At 32.9% G+C, this 27192-nt stretch overlaps 1 protein-coding gene across 5 annotated transcripts in view; it reads right to left on the minus strand.

Moving 5' to 3' along the window:
- slc5a10 (solute carrier family 5 member 10) overlaps nucleotides 1-27192 on the minus strand; it is a 525088-nt gene that overhangs the window by 55229 nt on the left and 442667 nt on the right. The gene's annotated exons all lie outside the window — the stretch shown is intronic.

Genomic DNA, 27192 nt, shown 5'->3' on the forward strand with positions numbered 1-27192 from the left:
ATAACTAACTATACTATAGAACCCTCTGATCACACCAGTATATAACCCTAACTATATAACTATACTATAGAACCCTCTGATCACACCAGTATATAACCCTAACTATATAACTATACTATAGAACCCTCTGATCACACCAGTATATAACTCTAACTATATAACTAGCTATACTATAGAACCCTCTGATCACACCAGTATATAACCCTAACTATATGACTAACTATAGAACCCTCTGATCACACCAGTAAACAACACTAACTATATGACTAACTATACTATAGAACCCTCTGATCACACCAGTATACAACCCTAACTATATAACTAACTATAGAACCCTTTGATCACACCAGTATATAACCCTAACTATATAACTAACTATACTATAGAACCCTATGATCACACCAGTATATAACCCTAACTATATAACTAACTATACTATAGAACCCTCTGATCACACCAGTATATAACCCTAACTATATAACTAAATATACTATAGAACCCTCTGATCACACCAGTATATAACACTAACTATATGACTAACTATACTATAGAACCCTCTGATCACACCAGTATATAACCCTAACTATATAACTAACTATAGAACCCTCTGATCACACCAGTATATAACCCTAACTATATAACTAACTATCGAACCCTCTGATCACACCAGTATATAACCCTAACTATATAACTAACTATACTATAGAACCCTCTGATCACACCAGTATATAACCGTAACTATATAACTAACTATACTATAGAACCCTCTGATCACACCAGTTTATAACCCTAACTATATGACTAACTATACTATAGAACCCTCTGATCACACCAGTATATAACCCTAACTATATAAATAACTATACTATAGAACACACTGATCACACCAGTATATAACCCTAACTATATAACTAACTATACTATAGAACCTTCTGATCACTCCAGTATATAACCTTAACTATATAACTAACTATACTATAGAACCCTCTGATCACACCAGTATATAACCCTAACTATATAACTAACTATACTATAGAACCCTCTGATCACACCAGTATATAACCCTAACTATATAACTATACTATAGAACCCTCTGATCACACCAGTATAGAACCCTAACTATATAACTATACTATAGAACCCTCTGATCACACCAGTATATAACTCTAACTATATAACTAGCTATACTATAGAACCCTCTGATCACACCAGTATATAACCCTAACTATATGACTAACTATAGAACCCTCTGATCACACCAGTAAACAACACTAACTATATGACTAACTATACTATAGAACCCTCTGATCACACCAGTATATAACCCTAACTATATAACTAACTATAGAACCCTCTGATCACACCAGTATATAACCCTAACTATATAACTAACTATACTATAGAACCCTATGATCACACCAGTATATAACCCTAACTATATAACTAACTATACAATAGAACCCTCTGATCACACTAGTATATAACCCTAACTACTTAACTATACTATAGAACCCTCTGATCACACCAGTATATAACCCTAACTATATAACTAACTATAGAACCCTCTGATCACACCAGTATATTACCCTAACTATATAACTAACTGTACTATAGAACCCTCTGATCACACCAGTATATAACTCTAAATATATTACTAACTATACTATAGAACCCTCTGATCACACCAGTATATAACCCTAACTATATAACTAACTATAGAACCCTCTGATCACACCAGTATATAACCCTAACTATATAACTAACTATACTATAGAACCCTCTGATCACACCAGTATATAACCGTAACTATATAACTAACTATACTATAGAACCCTCTGATCACTCCAGTATATAACCTTAACTATATAACTAACTATACTATAGAACCATCTGATCACACCAGTATATAACCCTAACTATATAACTAACTGTACTATAGAACCCTCTGATCACACCAGTATATAACCGTAACTACTTAACTAACTATAGAACCCTCTGATCACACCAGTATATAACTCTAAATATATGACTAACTATACTATAGAACCCTCTGATCACACCAGTATATAACCCTAACTATAGAACTAACTATAGAACCCTCTGATCACACCAGTATATAACCGTAACTATATAACTAACTATACTATAGAACCCTCTGATCACACTAGTATATAACCCTAACTACTTAACTAACTATAGAACCCTCTGATCACACCAGTATATAACTCTAAATATATGACTAACTATACTATAGAACCCTCTGATCACACCAGTATATAACCCTAACTATAGAACTAACTATAGAACCCTCTGATCACACCAGTATATAACCCTAACTATATAACTAACTATACTATAGAACCCTCTGATCACACCAGTATATAACCCCAACTATATAACTAACTATACTATAGAACCCTCTGATCACACTAGTATATAACCCTAACTACTTAACTAACTATAGAACCCTCTGATCACACCAGTATATAACCCTAACTATATGACTAACTATACTATAGAACCCTCTGATCACACCAGTATATAACCCTAACTATATAACTAACTATAGAACCCTCTGATCACACCAGTATATAACCCTAACTATTTAACTAACTGTACTATAGAACCCTCTGATCACACCAGTATATAACTCTAAATATATGACTAACTATAATATAGAACCCTCTGATCACCAGTATATAACCCTAACTATATAACTAACTATACTATAGAACCCTCTGATCACACCAGGTTATAACCCTAACTATATAACTATTTTATAGAACCCTCTGATCACACCAGTATATAACCCTAACTATATAACTAACTATACTATAGAACCCTCTGATCACACCAGTATATAACCCTAACTATATAACTAACTATACTATAGAACACTCTGATCACCAGTATATAACCCTAACTATATAACTAACTATACTATAGAACCCTCTGATCACACCAGTATATAACCCTAACTATATAACTAACTATACTATAGAACCCTCTGATCACACCAGTATATAACCCTAACTTTATAACTATACTATAGAACCCTCTGATCACACCAGTATATAACCCTAACTATATAACTAACTATAGAACCCTCTGATCACACCAGTATATAACCCTAACTATATGACTAAACTATAGAACCCTCTGATCACACCAGTGTATAACCCTAACTATATAACTATACTATAGAACCATCTGATCACACCAGTATATAACCCTAACTATATAACTATACTATAGAACCCTCTGATCACACCAGGTTATAACCCTAACTATATAACTATATTATAGAACCCTCTGATCACACCAGTATATAACACTAACTATATAACTAACTATACTATAGAACCCTCTGATCACACCAGTATATAACCCTAACTATATAACTATACTATAGAACCCTCTGATCACACCAGTATATAATCCTAACTATATAACTATACTATAGAACCCTCTGATCACACCAGTATATAACCCTAACTATATAACTATACTATAGAACCATCTGATCACACCAGTATATAACCCTAACTATATAACTAACTGTAGAACCCTCTGATCACACAGTATATAACCCTAACTATATAACTAACTATACTATAGAACCCTCTGATCACACCAGTATATAACCCTAACTATATAACTAACTATAGAACCCTCTGATCACACAGTATATAACCCTAACTATATAACTAACTATACTATAGAACCCTCTGATCACACCAGTATATAACCCTAACTATATGACTAACTATACTATAGAACCCTCTGATCACACCAGTATATAACCCTAACTATATAACTAACTATAGAACCCTCTGATCACACCAGTATATAACCCTAACTATATAACTAACTGTACTATAGAACCCTCTGATCACACCAGTATATAACCGTAACTACTTAACTAACTATAGAACCCTCTGATCACACCAGTATATAACTCTAAATATATGACTAACTATAATATAGAACCCTCTGATCACCAGTATATAACCCTAACTATATAACTAACTATACTATAGAACCCTCTGATCACACCAGGTTATAACCCTAACTATATAACTATATTATAGAACCCTCTGATCACACCAGTATATAACCCTAACTATATAACTAACTATACTATAGAACCCTCTGATCACACCAGTATATAACCCTAACTATATAACTAACTATACTATAGAACACTCTGATCACCAGTATATAACCCTAACTATATAACTAACTATACTATAGAACCCTCTGATCACACCAGTATATAACCCTAACTTTATAACTATACTATAGAACCCTCTGATCACACCAGTATATAACCCTAACTATATAACTAACTATAGAACACTCTGATCACACCAGTATATAACCCTAACTATATGACTAAACTATAGAACCCTCTGATCACACCAGTGTATAACCCTAACTATATAACTATACTATAGAACCATCTGATCACACCAGTATATAACCCTAACTATATAACTATACTATAGAACCCTCTGATCACACCAGGTTATAACCCTAACTATATAACCATATTATAGAACCCTCTGATCACACCAGTATATAACACTAACTATATAACTAACTATACTATAGAACCCTCTGATCACACCAGTATATAACCCTAACTATATAACTATACTATAGAACCCTCTGATCACACCAGTATATAATCCTAACTATATAACTATACTATAGAACCCTCTGATCACACCAGTATATAACCCTAACTATATAACTATACTATAGAACCATCTGATCACACCAGTATATAACCCTAACTATATAACTAACTGTAGAACCCTCTGATCACACAGTATATAACCCTAACTATATAACTAACTATACTATAGAACCCTCTGATCACACCAGTATATAACCCTAACTATATAACTAACTATAGAACCCTCTGATCACACAGTATATAACCCTAACTATATAACTAACTATACTATAGAACCCTCTGATCACACCAGTATATAACCCTAACTATATAACTAACTATAGAACCCTCTGATCACACCAGTATATAACTCTAAATATATGACTAACTATACTATAGAACCCTCTGATCACACCAGTATATAACCCTAACTATATAACTATACTATAGAACCCTCTGATCACACCAGTATATAACCCTAACTATATAACTAACTATACTATAGAACCCTCTGATCACACCAGTATTCTAACCCTAACTATATAACTAAATATACTATAGAACCCTCTGATCACACCAGTGTATAACCCTAACTATATGACTATACTATAGTACCCTCTAATCACACCAATATATAACCCTAACTATATAACTAACTATACTATAGAACCCTCTGATCCCACCAGTATATAACCCTAACTATATAACTAACTATAGAACCCTCTGATCACAACAGTATATAACCCTAACTATATAACTAACTATACTATAGAACCCTAACTATATAACTAACTATACTATAGAACCCTCTGATCACACCAGTATATACCCCTAACTATATAACTAACTATACTATAGAACCCTCTTATCACACCAGTATATAACCCTAACTATATAACTATACTATAGAACCCTCTGATCACACCAGTATATAACCCTAACTATATAACTAACTATACTATAGAACCCTCTGATCACACCAGTATATAACCCTAACTATATAACTATACTATAGAACCCTCTGATCACACCAGTATATAATCCTAACTATATAACTATACTATAGAACCCTCTGATCACACCAGTATATAACCCTAACTATATAACTAACTATACTATAGAACCCTCTGATCACACCAGTAAACAACCCTAACTATATGACTAACTATACTATAGAACCCTCTGATCACACCAGTATATAACCCTAACTATATAACTAACTATAGAACCCTCTGATCACACCAGTACATAACCCTAACTATATAACTAACTATACTATAGAACCCTCTGATCACACCAGTATATAACCCTAACTATATAACTAACTATACTATAGAACCCTCTGATCAAACCAGTATATAACCCTAACTATATAACTATACTATAGAACCCTCTGATCACACCAGTATATAATCCTAACTATATAACTATACTATAGAACCCTCTGATCACACCAGTATATAACCCTAACTATATAACTAACTATAATATAGAACCCTCTGATCACACCAGTAAACAACCCTAACTATATGACTAACTATACTATAGAACCCTCTGATCACACCAGTATATAACCCTAACTATATAACTAACTATACTATAGAACACTCTGATCACCAGTATATAACCCTAACTATATAACTAACTATACTATAGAACCCTCTGATCACACCAGTATATAACCCTAACTTTATAACTATACTATAGAACCCTCTGATCACACCAGTATATAACCCTAACTATATAACTAACTATAATATAGAACCCTCTGATCACACCAGTAAACAACCCTAACTATATGACTAACTATACTATAGAACCCTCTGATCACACCAGTATATAACCCTAACTATATAACTAACTATACTATAGAACACTCTGATCACCAGTATATAACCCTAACTATATAACTAACTATACTATAGAACCCTCTGATCACACCAGTATATAACCCTAACTATATAACTATACTATAGAACCCTCTGATCACACCAGTATATAATCCTAACTATATAACTATACTATAGAACCCTCTGATCACACCAGTATATAACCCTAACTATATAACTAACTATACTATAGAACCCTCTGATCACACCAGTAAACAACCCTAACTATATGACTAACTATACTATAGAACCCTCTGATCACACCAGTATATAACCCTAACTATATAACTAACTATAGAACCCTCTGATCACACCAGTACATAACCCTTACTATATAACTAACTATACTATAGAACCCTCTGATCACACCAGTATATAACCCTAACTATATAACTAAATATACTATAGAACCCTCTGATCAAACCAGTATATAACCCTAACTATATAACTATACTATAGAACCCTCTGATCACACCAGTATATAATGCTAACTATATAACTATACTATAGAACCCTCTGATCACACCAGTATATAACCCTAACTATATAACTAACTATAGAACCCTCTGATCACACCAGTATATAACCATAACTATATTACTATACTATAGAACCCTCTGATCACACCAGTATAAAACCCTAACTTTATAACTATACTATAGAACCCTCTGATCACACCAGTATATAACCCTAACTATATAACTAACTATAGAACCCTCTGATCACACCAGTATATAACCATAACTATATTACTATACTATAGAACCCTCTGATCACACCAGTATATAACCCTAACTATATAACTATACTATAGAACCATCTGATCACACCAGTATATAACCCTAACTATATAACTATACTATAGAACCCTCTGATCACACCAGGTTAAAACCCTAACTATATAACTATATTATAGAACCCTCTGATCACACCAGTGTATAACCCTAACTATATAACTAACTATACTATAGAACCCTCTGATCACACCAGTATTTAACCCTAACTATATAACTAACTATACTATAGAACCCTCTGATCACACCAGTGTATAACCCTAACTATATGACTATACTATAGAACCCTCTGATCACACCAAAATATAACCCTAACTATATAACTAACTATACTATAGAACCCTCTGATCCCACCAGTATATAACCCTAACTATATAACTAACTATAGAACCCTCTGATCACAACAGTATATAACCCTAACTATATAACTAACCATACTATAGAACCCTAACTATATAACTAACTATACTATAGAACCCTCTGATCACGCCAGTATATAACCCTAACTATATAACTAACTATACTATAGAACCCTCTTATCACACCAGTATATAACCCTAACTATATAACTATACTATAGAACCCTCTGATCACACCAGTATATAACCCTATCTATATAACTAACTATACTATAGAACCCTCTGATCACACCAGTATATAACCCTAACTATATAACTATATTATAGAACCCTCTGATCACACCAGTATATAACACTAACTATATAACTAACTATACTATAGAACCCTCTGATAACACCAGTATATAACCCTAACTGTATAACTATACTATTGAACCCTCTGATCACACCAGTATATAACCCTAACTATATAACTAACTATAGAACCCTCTGATCACACAGTATATAACCCTAACTATATAACTAACTATAGAACCCTCTGATCACACCAGTATATAACCCTAACTATATAACTAACTATAGAACCCTCTGATCACACCAGTATATAACCCTAACTATATAACTATACTATAGAACCCTCTGATCACACCAGTATATAACCCTAACTATATAACTAACTATAGAACCCTCTGATCACACCAGTATATAACCCTAACAATATAACTATACTATAGAACCCTCTGATCACACCAGTATATGACCCTAACTATATAACTAACTATACTATAGAACCCTCTGATCACACCAGTATATAACCCTAACTATATAACTAACTATACTATAGAACCCTCTGATCACCAGTATATAACCCTAACAATATAACTAACTATACTATAGAACCCTCTGATCACACCAGTATATAACCCTAACTTTATAACTATACTATAGAACCCTCTGATCACACCAGTATATAACCCTAACTATATAACTAACTATAGAACCCTCTGATCACACCAGTATATAACTCTAAATATATGACTAACTATACTATAGAACCCTCTGATCACACCAGTATATAACCCTAACTATATAATTAACTATAGAACCCTCTGATAACACCAGTATATAACCCTAACTATATAACTAACTATACTATAGAACCCTCTTGTCACACCAATATTTAACCCTAACTATATAACTAAATATACTATAGAACCCTCTGATCACACCAGTGTATAACGCTAAGTATATGACTATACTATAGTACCCTCTGATCACACCAATATATAACCCTAACTATATAACTAACTATACTATAGAACCCTCTGATCCCACCAGTATATAACCCTAACTATATAACTAACTATAGAACCCTCTGATCACAACAGTATATAACCCTAACTATATAACTAACTATACTATAGAACCCTAACTATATAACTAACTATACTATAGAACCCTCTCATCACACCAGTATATAACCCTAACTATATAACTATACTATAGAACCCTCTGATCACACCAGTATATAACCCTAACTATATAACTAACTATATTATAGAACCCTCTGATCACACCAGTAAACAACCCTAACTATATGACTAACTATACTATAGAACCCTCTGATCACACCAGTATATAACCCTAACTATATAACTAACTATAGAACCCTCTGATCACACCAGTACATAACCCTAACTATATAACTAACTATACTATTGAACCCTCTGATCACACCAGTATATAACCCTAACTATATAACTAACTATACAACCCTCTGTTCACACCAGTATATAACCCTAACTATATAACTAACTATACTATAGAACCCTCTGCTCACACCAGTATATAACCCTAACTATATAACTAACTATACTATAGAACCCTCTGATCAAACCAGTATATAACCCTAACTATATAACTATACTATAGAACCCTCTGATCACACCAGTATATAATCCTAACTATATAACTATACTATAGAACCCTCTGATCACACCAGTATATAACCCTAACTATATAACTATACTATAGAACCATCTGATCACACCAGTATATTATCCTAACTATATAACTAACTGTAGAACCCTCTGATCACACAGTATATAACCCTAACTATATAACTAACTATACTATAGAACCCTCTGATCACACCAGTATATAACCCTAACTATATAACTAACTATACTATAGAACCCTCTGATCACACCAGTATATAACCCTAACTATATAACTAACTATAGAACCCTCTGTTCACACCAGTATATAACCCTAACTATATAACTAACTATACTATAGAACCCTCTGATCACACCAGTATATAACCCTAACTATATAACTAACTATACTATAGAACCCTCTGATCAAACCAGTATATAACCCTAACTATATAACTATACTATAGAACCCTCTGATCACACCAGTATATAATCCTAAGTATATAACTATACTATAGAACCCTCTGATCACACCAGTATATAACCCTAACTATATAACTATACTATAGAACCATCTGATCACACCAGTATATAACCCTAACTATATAACTAACTGTAGAACCCTCTGATCACACAGTATATAACCCTAACTATATAACTAACTATACTATAGAACCCTCTGATCACACCAGTATATAACCCTAACTATATAACTAACTATAGAACCCTCTGATCACACAGTATATAACCCTAACTATATAACTAACTATACTATAGAACCCTCTGATCACACCAGTATATAACCCTAACTTTATAACTATACTATTGAACCCTCTGATCACTCCAGTATATAACCCTAACTATATAACTAACTATAGAACACTCTGATCACACCAGTATATAACCCTAACTATATGACTAAACTATAGAACCCTCTGATCACACCAGTGTATAACCCTAACTATATAACTATACTATAGAACCATCTGATCACACCAGTATATAACCCTAACTATATAACTATACTATAGAACCCTCTGATCACACCAGGTTATAACCCTAACTATATAACCATATTATAGAACCCTCTGATCACACCAGTATATAACACTAACTATATAACTAACTATACTATAGAACCCTCTGATCACACCAGTATATAACCCTAACTATATAACTATACTATAGAACCCTCTGATCACACCAGTATATAATCCTAACTATATAACTATACTATAGAACCCTCTGATCACACCAGTATATAACCCTAACTATATAACTATACTATAGAACCATCTGATCACAACAGTATATAACCCTAACTATATAACTAACTGTAGAACCCTCTGATCACACAGTATATAACCCTAACTATATAACTAACTATACTATAGAACCCTCTGATCACACCAGTATATAACCCTAACTATATAACTAACTATAGAACCCTCTGATCACACAGTATATAACCCTAACTATATAACTAACTATACTATAGAACCCTCTGATCACACCAGTATATAACCCTAACTATATAACTAACTATAGAACCCTCTGATCACACCAGTATATAACTCTAAATATATGACTAACTATACTATAGAACCCTCTGATCACACCAGTATATAACCCTAACTATTTAACTATACTATAGAACCCTCTGATCACACCAGTATATAACCCTAACTATATAACTAACTATACTATAGAACCCTCTGATCACACCAGTATTCTAACCCTAACTATATAACTAAATATACTATAGAACCCTCTGATCACACCAGTGTATAACCCTAACTATATGACTATACTATAGTACCCTCTAATCACACCAATATATAACCCTAACTATATAACTAACTATACTATAGAACCCTCTGATCCCACCAGTATATAACCCTAACTATATAACTAACTATAGAACCCTCTGATCACAACAGTATATAACCCTAACTATATAACTAACTATACTATAGAACCCTAACTATATAACTAACTATACTATAGAACCCTCTGATCACACCAGTATATACCCCTAACTATATAACTAACTATACTATAGAACCCTCTTATCACACCAGTATATAACCCTAACTATATAACTATACTATAGAACCCTCTGATCACACCAGTATATAACCCTAACTATATAACTAACTATACTATAGAACCCTCTGATCACACCAGTATATAACCCTAACTATATAACTATACTATAGAACCCTCTGATCACACCAGTATATAACCCTAACTATATAACTATACTATAGAACCCTCTGATCACACCAGTATATAACCCTAACTATATAACTAACTATACTATAGAACCCTCTGATCACACCAGTAAACAACCCTAACTATATGACTAACTATACTATAGAACCCTCTGATCACACCAGTATATAACCCTAACTATATAACTAACTATAGAACCCTCTGATCACACCAGTACATAACCCTAACTATATAACTAACTATACTATAGAACCCTCTGATCACACCAGTATATAACCCTAACTATATAACTAACTATACTATAGAACCCTCTGATCAAACCAGTATATAACCCTAACTATATAACTATACTATAGAACCCTCTGATCACACCAGTATATAATCCTAACTATATAACTATACTATAGAACCCTCTGATCACACCAGTATATAACCCTAACTATATAACTAACTATAATATAGAACCCTCTGATCACACCAGTAAACAACCCTAACTATATGACTAACTATACTATAGAACCCTCTGATCACACCAGTATATAACCCTAACTATATAACTAACTATACTATAGAACACTCTGATCACACCAGTATATAACCCTAACTATATAACTAACTATACTATAGAACCCTCTGATCACACCAGTATATAACCCTAACTTTATAACTATACTATAGAACCCTCTGATCACACCAGTATATAACCCTAACTATATAACTAACTATAATATAGAACCCTCTGATCACACCAGTAAACAACCCTAACTATATGACTAACTATACTATAGAACCCTCTGATCACACCAGTATATAACCCTAACTATATAACTAACTATACTATAGAACACTCTGATCACCAGTATATAACCCTAACTATATAACTAACTATACTATAGAACCCTCTGATCACACCAGTATATAACCCTAACTATATAACTATACTATAGAACCCTCTGATCACACCAGTATATAATCCTAACTATATAACTATACTATAGAACCCTCTGATCACACCAGTATATAACCCTAACTATATAACTAACTATACTATAGAACCCTCTGATCACACCAGTAAACATCCCTAACTATATGACTAACTATACTATAGAACCCTCTGATCACACCAGTATATAACCCTAACTATATAACTAACTATAGAACCCTCTGATCACACCAGTACATAACCCTTACTATATAACTAACTATACTATAGAACCCTCTGATCACACCAGTATATAACCCTAACTATATAACTAAATATACTATAGAACCCTCTGATCAAACCAGTATATAACCCTAACTATATAACTATACTATAGAACCCTCTGATCACACCAGTATATAATGCTAACTATATAACTATACTATAGAACCCTCTGATCACACCAGTATATAACCCTAACTATATAACTAACTATAGAACCCTCTGATCACACCAGTATATAACCATAACTATATTACTATACTATAGAACCCTCTGATCACACCAGTATAAAACCCTAACTTTATAACTATACTATAGAACCCTCTGATCACACCAGTATATAACCCTAACTATATAACTAACTATAGAACCCTCTGATCACACCAGTATATAACCCTAACTATATAACTATACTATAGAACCCTCTGATCACACCAGTATATAACCCTAACTATATAACTAACTATACTATAGAACCCTCTGATCACACCAGTATATAACCCTAACTATATAACTATACTATAGAACCCTCTGATCACACCAGTAATATAACCCTCTCGCAACTATATAACTAACTATACTATAGAACCCTCTGATCACACCAGTATAACCCTAACTATATAACTAACTATACTATAGAACCCTCTGATCACACCAGTATATAACCCTAACTATATAACTATACTATAGAACCCTCTGATCACACCAGTATATAACCCTAACTATATAACTAACTATACTATAGAACCCTCTGATCACACCAGTATATAACCCTAACTATATAACTAACTATAGAACCCTCTGATCACACCAGTATATAACCCTAACTATATAACTAACTATACTATAGAACCCTCTGATCACACCAGTATATAACCCTAACTATATAACTACTATACTATAGAACCCTCTTATCACACCAGTATATAACCCTAACTATATAACTATACTATAGAACCCTCTGATCACACCAGTATATAACCCTATCTATATAACTAACTATACTATAGAACCCTCTGATCACACCAGTATATAACCCTAACTATATAACTATATTATAGAACCCTCTGATCACACCAGTATATAACACTAACTATATAACTAACTATACTATAGAACCCTCTGATAACACCAGTATATAACCCTAACTGTATAACTATACTATTGAACCCTCTGATCACACCAGTATATAACCCTAACTATATAACTAACTATAGAACCCTCTGATCACACAGTATATAACCCTAACTATATAACTAACTATAGAACCCTCTGATCACACCAGTATATAACCCTAACTATATAACTAACTATAGAACCCTCTGATCACACCAGTATATAACCCTAACTATATAACTATACTATAGAACCCTCTGATCACACCAGTATATAACCCTAACTATATAACTAACTATAGAACCCTCTGATCACACCAGTATATAACCCTAACAATATAACTATACTATAGAACCCTCTGATCACACCAGTATATGACCCTAACTATATAACTAACTATACTATAGAACCCTCTGATCACGCCAGTATATAACCCTAACTATATAACTAACTATACTATAGAACCCTCTTATCACACCAGTATATAACCCTAACTATATAACTATACTATAGAACCCTCTGATCACACCAGTATATAACCCTATCTATATAACTAACTATACTATAGAACCCTCTGATCACACCAGTATATAACCCTAACTATATAACTATATTATAGAACCCTCTGATCACACCAGTATATAACACTAACTATATAACTAACTATACTATAGAACCCTCTGATAACACCAGTATATAACCCTAACTGTATAACTATACTATTGAACCCTCTGATCACACCAGTATATAACCCTAACTATATAACTAACTATAGAACCCTCTGATCACACCAGTATATAACCCTAACTATATAACTAACTATAGAACCCTCTGATCACACCAGTATATAACCCTAACTATATAACTAACTATAGAACCCTCTGATCACACCAGTATATAACCCTAACTATATAACTATACTATAGAACCCTCTGATCACACCAGTATATAACCCTAACTATATAACTAACTATAGAACCCTCTGATCACACCAGTATATAACCCTAACAATATAACTATACTATAGAACCCTCTGATCACACCAGTATATGACCCTAACTATATAACTAACTATACTATAGAACCCTCTGATCACACCAGTATATAACCCTAACTATATAACTAACTATACTATAGAACCCTCTGATCACACCAGTATATAACCCTAACTATATAACTAACTATACTATAGAACCCTCTGATCACACCAGTATATAACCCTAACTATATAACTAACTATAGAACCCTCTGATCACACCAGTACATAACCCTTACTATATAACTAACTATACTATAGAACCCTCTGATCACACCAGTATATAACCCTAACTATATAACTAAATATACTATAGAACCCTCTGATCAAACCAGTATATAACCCTAACTATATAACTATACTATAGAACCCTCTGATCACACCAGTATATAATGCTAACTATATAACTATACTATAGAACCCTCTGATCACACCAGTATATAACCCTAACTATATAACTAACTATAGAACCCTCTGATCACACCAGTATATAACCATAACTATATTACTATACTATAGAACCCTCTGATCACACCAGTATAAAACCCTAACTTTATAACTATACTATAGAACCCTCTGATCACACCAGTATATAACCCTAACTATATAACTAACTATAGAACCCTCTGATCACACCAGTATATAACCATAACTATATTACTATACTATAGAACCCTCTGATCACACCAGTATATAACCCTAACTATATAACTATACTATAGAACCCTCTGATCACACCAGTATATAACCCTAACTATATAACTATACTATAGAACCCTCTGATCACACCAGGTTATAACCCTAACTATATAACTATACTATAGAACCCTCTGATCACACCAGTGTATAACCCTAACTATATAACTAACTATACTATAGAACCCTCTGATCACACCAGTATATAACCCTAACTATATAACTAACTATACTATAGAACCCTCTGATCACACCAGTGTATAACCCTAACTATATGACTATACTATAGAACCCTCTGATCACACCAAAATATAACCCTAACTATATAACTAACTATACTATAGAACCCTCTGATCCCACCAGTATATAACCCTAACTATATAACTAACTATAGAACCCTCTGATCACAACAGTATATAACCCTAACTATATAACTAACTATACTATAGAACCCTAACTATATAACTAACTATACTATAGAACCCTCTGATCACACCAGTATATAACCCTAACTATATAACTAACTATACTATAGAACCCTCTTATCACACCAGTATATAACCCTAACTATATAACTATACTATAGAACCCTCTGATCACACCAGTATATAACCCTATCTATATAACTAACTATACTATAGAACCCTCTGATCACACCAGTATATAACCCTAACTATATAACTATATTATAGAACCCTCTGATCACACCAGTATATAACACTAACTATATAACTAACTATACTATAGAACCCTCTGATCACACCAGTATATAACCCTAACTGTATAACTATACTATTGAACCCTCTGATCACACCAGTATATAACCCTAACTATATAACTAACTATAGAACCCTCTGATCACACAGTATATAACCCTAACTATATAACTAACTATAGAACCCTCTGATCACACCAGTATATAACCCTAACTATATAACTAACTATAGAACCCTCTGATCACACCAGTATATAACCCTAACTATATAACTATACTATAGAACCCTCTGATCACACCAGTATATAACCCTAACTATATAACTAACTATAGAACCCTCTGATCACACCAGTATATAACCCTAACAATATAACTATACTATAGAACCCTCTGATCACACCAGTATATGACCCTAACTATATAACTAACTATACTATAGAACCCTCTGATCACGCCAGTATATAACCCTAACTATATAACTAACTATACTATAGAACCCTCTTATCACACCAGTATATAACCCTAACTATATAACTATACTATAGAACCCTCTGATCACACCAGTATATAACCCTATCTATATAACTAACTATACTATAGAACCCTCTGATCACACCAGTATATAACCCTAACTATATAACTATATTATAGAACCCTCTGATCACACCAGTATATAACACTAACTATATAACTAACTATACTATAGAACCCTCTGATAACACCAGTATATAACCCTAACTGTATAACTATACTATTGAACCCTCTGATCACACCAGTATATAACCCTAACTATATAACTAACTATAGAACCCTCTGATCACACAGTATATAACCCTAACTATATAACTAACTATAGAACCCTCTGATCACACCAGTATATAACCCTAACTATATAACTAACTATAGAACCCTCTGATCACACCAGTATATAACCCTAACTATATAACTATACTATAGAACCCTCTGATCACACCAGTATATAACCCTAACTATATAACTAACTATAGAACCCTCTGATCACACCAGTATATAACCCTAACAATATAACTATACTATAGAACCCTCTGATCACACCAGTATATGACCCTAACTATATAACTAACTATACTATAGAACCCTCTGATCACACCAGTATATAACCCTAACTATATAACTAACTATACTATAGAACCCTCTGATCACACCAGTATATAACCCTAACAATATAACTAACTATACTATAGAACCCTCTGATCACACCAGTATATAACCCTAACTTTATAACTATACTATAGAACCCTCTGATCACACCAGTATATAACCCTAACTATATAACTAACTATAGAACCCTCTGATCACACCAGTATATAACTCTAAATATATGACTAACTATACTATAGAACCCTCTGATCACACCAGTATATAACCCTAACTATATAATTAACTATAGAACCCTCTGATAACACCAGTATATAACCCTAACTATATAACTAACTATACTATAGAACCCTCTGGTCACACCAGTATATAACCCTAACTATATAACTAAATATACTATAGAACCCTCTGATCACACCAGTATATAACGCTAAGTATATGACTATACTATAGTACCCTCTGATCACACCAATATATAACCCTAACTATATAACTAACTATACTATAGAACCCTCTGATCCCACCAGTATATAACCCTAACTATATAACTAACTATAGAACCCTCTGATCACAACAGTATATAACCCTAACTATATAACTAACTATACTATAGAACCCTAACTATATAACTAACTATACTATAGAACCCTCTCATCACACCAGTATATAACCCTAACTATATAACTATACTATAGAACCCTCTGATCACACCAGTATATAACCCTAACTATATAACTAACTATATTATAGAACCCTTTGATCACACCAGTAAACAACCCTAACTATATCACTAACTATACTATAGAACCCTCTGATCACACCAGTATATAACCCTAACTATATAACTAACTATAGAACCCTCTGATCACACCAGTACATAACCCTAACTATATAACTAACTATACTATAGAACCCTCTGATCACACCAGTATATAACCCTAACTATATAACTAACTATACAACCCTCTGTTCACACCAGTATATAACCCTAACTATATAACTAACTATACTATAGAACCCTCTGCTCACACCAGTATATAACCCTAACTATATAACTAACTATACTATAGAACCCTCTGATCAAACCAGTATATAACCCTAACTATATAACTATACTATAGAACCCTCTGATCACACCAGTATATAATCCTAACTATATAACTATACTATAGAACCCTCTGATCACACCAGTATATAACCCTAACTATATAACTATACTATAGAACCATCTGATCACACCAGTATATAACCCTAACTATATAACTAACTGTAGAACCCTCTGATCACACAGTATATAACCCTAACTATATAACTAACTATACTATAGAACCCTCTGATCACACCAGTATATAACCCTAACTATATAACTAACTATAGAACCCTCTGATCACACAGTATATAACCTTAACTATATAACTAACTATACTATAGAACCCTCTGATCACACCAGTATATAACCCTAACTTTATAACTATACTATAGAACCCTCTGATCACACCAGTATATAACCCTAACTATATAACTAACTATAGAACCCTCTGATCACAACAGTATATAACCATAACTATATTACTATACTATAGAACCCTCTGATCACACCAGTATAAAACCCTAACTTTATAACTATACTATAGAACCCTCTGATCACACCAGTATATAACCCTAACTATATAACTAACTATAGAACCCTCTGATCACACCAGTATATAACCATAACTATATTACTATACTATAGAACCCTCTGATCACACCAGTATATAACCCTAACTATATAACTATACTATATAACCATCTGATCTCACCAGTATATAACCCTAACTATATAACTATACTATAGAACCCTCTGATCACACCAGGTTATAACCCTAACTATATAACTATATTATAGAACCCTCTGATCACACCAGTATATAACCCTAACTATATAACTAACTATACTATAGAACCCTCTGATCACACCAGTATTTAACCCTAACTATATAACTAACTATACTATAGAACCCTCTGATCACACCAGGTTATAACCCTAACTATATAACTAACTATAGAACCCTCTGATCACACCAGTATATAACCCTAACTATATAACTAACTATACTATAGAACCCCCTGATCACACCAGTGTATAACCCTAACTATATGACTATACTATAGGACCCTCTGATCACACCAATATATAACCCTAACTATATAACTAACTTTACTATAGAACCCTCTGATCCCCCCAGTATATAACCCTAAATATATAACTAACTATAGAACCCTCTGATCACAACAGTATATATCCCTAACTATATAACTAACTATACTATAGAACCCTAACTATATAACTAACTATACTATAGAACCCTCTGATCACACCAGTATATAACCCTAACTATATAACTAACTATACTGTAGAACCCTCTTATCACACCAGTATATAACCCTAACTATATAACTATACTATAGAACCCTCTGATCACACCAGTATATAACCCTAACTATATAACTAACTATACTATAGAACCCTCTGATCACACCAGTATATAACCCTAACTATATAACTATATTATAGAACCCTCTGATCACACCAGTATATAACACTAACTATATAACTAACTATACTATTTAACCCTCTGATCACACCAGTATATAACCCTAACTGTATAACTATACTATTGAACCCTCTGATCACACCAGTATATAACCCTAACTATATAACTAACTATAGAACCCTCTGATCACACAGTATATAACCCTAACTATATAACTAACTATAGAACCCTCTGATCACACCAGTATATAACCCTAACTATATAACTAACTATAGAACCCTCTGATCACACCAGTATATAACCCTAACTATATAACTATACTATAGAACCATCTGATCACACCAGTATATTATCCTAACTATATAACTAACTGTAGAACCCTCTGATCACACAGTATATAACCCTAACTATATAACTAACTATACTATAGAACCCTCTGATCACACCAGTATATAACCCTAACTATATAACTAACTATACTATAGAACCCTCTGATCACACCAGTATATAACCCTAACTATATAACTAACTATAGAACCCTCTGTTCAGACCAGTATATAACCCTAACTATATAACTAACTATACTATAGAACCCTCTGATCACACCAGTATATAACCCTAACTATATAACTAACTATACTATAGAACCCTCTGATCAAACCAGTATATAACCCTAACTATATAACTATACTATAGAACCCTCTGATCACACCAGTATATAATCCTAACTATATAACTATACTATAGAACCCTCTGATCACACCAGTATATAACCCTAACTATATAACTATACTATAGAACCATCTGATCACACCAGTATATAACCCTAACTATATAACTAACTGTAGAACCCTCTGATCACACAGTATATAACCCTAACTATATAACTAACTATACTATAGAACCCTCTGATCACACCAGTATATAACCCTAACTATATAACTAACTATAGAACCCTCTGATCACACCAGTATATAACCATAACTATATTACTATACTATAGAATCCTCTGATCACACCAGTATATAACCCTAACTATATAACTATACTATAGAACCATCTGATCTCACCAGTATATAACCCTAACTATATAACTATACTATAGAACCCTCTGATCACACCAGGTTATAACCCTAACTATATAACTATATTATAGAACCCTCTGATCACACCAGTATATAACCCTAACTATATAACTAACTATACTATAGAACCCTCTGATCACACCAGTATTTAACCCTAACTATATAACTAACTATACTATAGAACCCTCTGATCACACCAGGTTATAACCCTAACTATATAACTAACTATAGAACCCTCTGATCACACCAGTATATAACCCTAACTATATAACTAACTATACTATAGAACCCCCTGATCACACCAGTGTATAACCCTAACTATATGACTATACTATAGGACCCTCTGATCACACCAATATATAACCCTAACTATATAACTAACTTTACTATAGAACCCTCTGATCCCCCCAGTATATAACCCTAACTATATAACTAACTATAGAACCCTCTGATCACAACAGTATATATCCCTAACTATATAACTAACTATACTATAGAACCCTAACTATATAACTAACTATACTATAGAACCCTCTGATCACACCAGTATATAACCCTAACTATATAACTAACTATACTGTAGAACCCTCTTATCACACCAGTATATAACCCTAACTATATAACTATACTATAGAACCCTCTGATCACACCAGTATATAACCCTAACTATATAACTAACTATACTATAGAACCCTCTGATCACACCAGTATATAACCCTAACTATATAACTATATTATAGAACCCTCTGATCACACCAGTATATAACACTAACTATATAACTAACTATACTATTTAACCCTCTGATCACACCAGTATATAACCCTAACTGTATAACTATACTATTGAACCCTCTGATCACACCAGTATATAACCCTAACTATATAACTAACTATAGAACCCTCTGATCACACAGTATATAACCCTAACTATATAACTAACTATAGAACCCTCTGATCACACCAGTATATAACCCTAACTATATAACTAACTATAGAACCCTCTGATCACACCAGTATATAACCCTAACTATATAACTATACTATAGAACCCTCTGATCACACCAGTATATAACCCTAACTATATAACTAACTATAGAACCCTCTGATCACACCACTATATAACCCTAACTATATAACTATACTATAGAACCCTCTGATCACACCAGTATATAACCCTAACTATATAACTAACTATACCATAGAACCCTCTGATCACACCAGTATATAACCCTAACTATATAACTATACTATAGAACCTTCTGATCACACCAGTATATGACCCTTACTATATAACTAACTATACTATAGAACCCTCTGATCACACCAGTATATAACCCTAACTATATAACTAACTATACTATAGAACCCTCTGATCACCAGTATATAACCCTAACTATATAACTAACTATACTATAGAACCCTCTGATCACACCAGTATATAACCCTAACTTTATAACTATACTATAGAACCCTCTGATCACACCAGTATATAACCCTAACTATATAACTAACTATAGAACCCTCTGATCACACCAGTATATAACTCTAAATATATGACTAACTATACTATAGAACCCTCTGATCACACCAGTATATAACCCTAACTATATAATTAACTATAGAACCCTCTGATCACACCAGTATATAACCCTAACTATATAACTAACTATACTATAGAACCCTCTGATCACACCAGTATTTAACCCTAACTATATGACTATACTATAGTACCCTCTGATCACACCAATATATAACCCTAACTATATAACTAACTATACTATAGAACCCTCTGATCCCACCAGTATATAACCCTAACTATATAACTAACTATAGAACCCTCTGATCACAACAGTATATAACCCTAACTATATAACTAACTTTACTATAGAACCCTAACTATATAACTAACTATACTATAGAACCCTCTGATCACACCAGTATATACCCCTAACTATATAACTAACTATACTATAGAACCCTCTTATCACACCAGTATATAACCCTAACTATATAACTATACTATAGAACCCTCTGATCACACCAGTATATAACCCTAACTATATAACTAACTATACTATAGAACCCTCTGATCACACCAGTATATAACCCTAACTATATAACTATACTATAGAACCCTCTGATCACACCAGTATATAATCCTAACTATATAACTATACTATAGAACCCTCTGACCACACCAGTATATAACCCTAACTATATAACTAACTATACTATAGAACCCTCTGATCACACCAGTAAACAACCCTAACTATATGACTAACTATACTATAGAACCCTCTGATCACACCAGTATATAACCCTAACTATATAACTAACTATAGAACCCTCTGATCACACCAGTACATAACCCTAACTATATAACTAACTATACTATAGAACCCTCTGATCACACCAGTATATAACCCTAACTATATAACTATCTATACTATAGAACCCTCTGATCAAACCAGTATATAACCCTAACTATACAACTATACTATAGAACCCTCTGATCACACCAGTATATAATCCTAACTATATAACTATACTATAGAACCCTCTGATCACACCAGTATATAACCCTAACTATATAACTAACTATAATATAGAACCCTCTGATCACACCAGTATATAACCCTAACTATATAACTATATTATAGAACCCTCTGATCACACCAGTATATAACACTAACTATATAACTAACTATACTATAGAACCCTCTGATCACACCAGTATATAACCCTAACTGTATAACTATACTATTGAACCCTCTGATCACACCAGTATATAACCCTAACTATATAACTAACTATAGAACCCTCTGATCACACAGTATATAACCCTAACTATATAACTAACTATAGAACCCTCTGATCACACCAGTATATAACCCTAACAATATAACTATACTATAGAACCCTCTGATCACACCAGTATATAACCCTAACTATATAACTAACTTTACTATAGAACCCTCTGATCCCCCCAGTATATAACCCTAACTATATAACTAACTATAGAACCCTCTGATCACAACAGTATATATCCCTAACTATATAACTAACTATACTATAGAACCCTAACTATATAACTAACTATACTATAGAACCCTCTGATCACACCAGTATATAACCCTAACTATATAACTAACTATACTGTAGAACCCTCTTATCACACCAGTATATAACCCTAACTATATAACTATACTATAGAACCCTCTGATCACACCAGTATATAACCCTAACTATATAACTAACTATACTATAGAACCCTCTGATCACACCAGTATATAACCCTAACTATATAACTATATTATAGAACCCTCTGATCACACCAGTATATAACACTAACTATATAACTAACTATACTATTTAACCCTCTGATCACACCAGTATATAACCCTAACTGTATAACTATACTATTGAACCCTCTGATCACACCAGTATATAACCCTAACTATATAACTAACTATAGAACCCTCTGATCACACAGTATATAACCCTAACTATATAACTAACTATAGAACCCTCTGATCACACCAGTATATAACCCTAACTATATAACTAACTATAGAACCCTCTGATCACACCAGTATATAACCCTAACTATATAACTATACTATAGAACCCTCTGATCACACCAGTATATAACCCTAACTATATAACTAACTATAGAACCCTCTGATCACACCACTATATAACCCTAACTATATAACTATACTATAGAACCCTCTGATCACACCAGTATATAACCCTAACTATATAACTAACTATACCATAGAACCCTCTGATCACACCAGTATATAACCCTAACTATATAACTATACTATAGAACCTTCTGATCACACCAGTATATGACCCTTACTATATAACTAACTATACTATAGAACCCTCTGATCACACCAGTATATAACCCTAACTATATAACTAACTATACTATAGAACCCTCTGATCACCAGTATATAACCCTAACTATATAACTAACTATACTATAGAACCCTCTGATCACACCAGTATATAACCCTAACTTTATAACTATACTATAGAACCCTCTGATCACACCAGTATATAACCCTAACTATATAACTAACTATAGAACCCTCTGATCACACCAGTATATAACTCTAAATATATGACTAACTATACTATAGAACCCTCTGATCACACCAGTATATAACCCTAACTATATAACTAACTATAGAACCCTCTGATCACACCAGTATATAACCCTAACTATATAACTAACTATACTATAGAACCCTCTGATCACACCAGTATTTAACCCTAACTATATGACTATACTATAGTACCCTCTGATCACACCAATATATAACCCTAACTATATAACTAACTATACTATAGAACCCTCTGATCCCACCAGTATATAACCCTAACTATATAACTAACTATAGAACCCTCTGATCACAACAGTATATAACCCTAACTATATAACTAACTTTACTATAGAACCCTAACTATATAACTAACTATACTATAGAACCCTCTGATCACACCAGTATATACCCCTAACTATATAACTAACTATACTATAGAACCCTCTTATCACACCAGTATATAACCCTAACTATATAACTATACTATAGAACCCTCTGATCACACCAGTATATAACCCTAACTATATAACTAACTATACTATAGAACCCTCTGATCACACCAGTATATAACCCTAACTATATAACTATACTATAGAACCCTCTGATCACACCAGTATATAATCCTAACTATATAACTATACTATAGAACCCTCTGACCACACCAGTATATAACCCTAACTATATAACTAACTATACTATAGAACCCTCTGATCACACCAGTAAACAACCCTAACTATATGACTAACTATACTATAGAACCCTCTGATCACACCAGTATATAACCCTAACTATATAACTAACTATAGAACCCTCTGATCACACCAGTACATAACCCTAACTATATAACTAACTATACTATAGAACCCTCTGATCACACCAGTATATAACCCTAACTATATAACTATCTATACTATAGAACCCTCTGATCAAACCAGTATATAACCCTAACTATACAACTATACTATAGAACCCTCTGATCACACCAGTATATAACCCTAACTATATAACTATACTATAGAACCCTCTGATCACACCAGTATATAACCCTAACTATATAACTAACTATAATATAGAACCCTCTGATCACACCAGTATATAACCCTAACTATATAACTATATTATAGAACCCTCTGATCACACCAGTATATAACACTAACTATATAACTAACTATACTATAGAACCCTCTGATCACACCAGTATATAACCCTAACTGTATAACTATACTATTGAACCCTCTGATCACACCAGTATATAACCCTAACTATATAACTAACTATAGAACCCTCTGATCACACAGTATATAACCCTAACTATATAACTAACTATAGAACCCTCTGATCACACCAGTATATAACCCTAACAATATAACTATACTATAGAACCCTCTGATCACACCAGTATATAACCCTAACTATATAACTAACTATACTATAGAACCCTCTGATCACACCAGTATATAACCCTAACTATATAACTATACTATAGAACCCTCTGATCACACCAGTATATGACCCTAACTATATAACTAACTATACTATAGAACCCTCTGATCACACCAGTATATAACCCTAACTATATAACTAACTATACTATAGAACCCTCTGATCACCAGTATATAACCCTAACTATATAACTAACTATACTATAGAACCCTC

The sequence above is a fragment of the Salmo salar genome, chromosome ssa12 (genome assembly GCF_905237065.1).
Source record: "Salmo salar chromosome ssa12, Ssal_v3.1, whole genome shotgun sequence".
Classification (NCBI taxonomy): domain Eukaryota; kingdom Metazoa; phylum Chordata; class Actinopteri; order Salmoniformes; family Salmonidae; genus Salmo; species Salmo salar.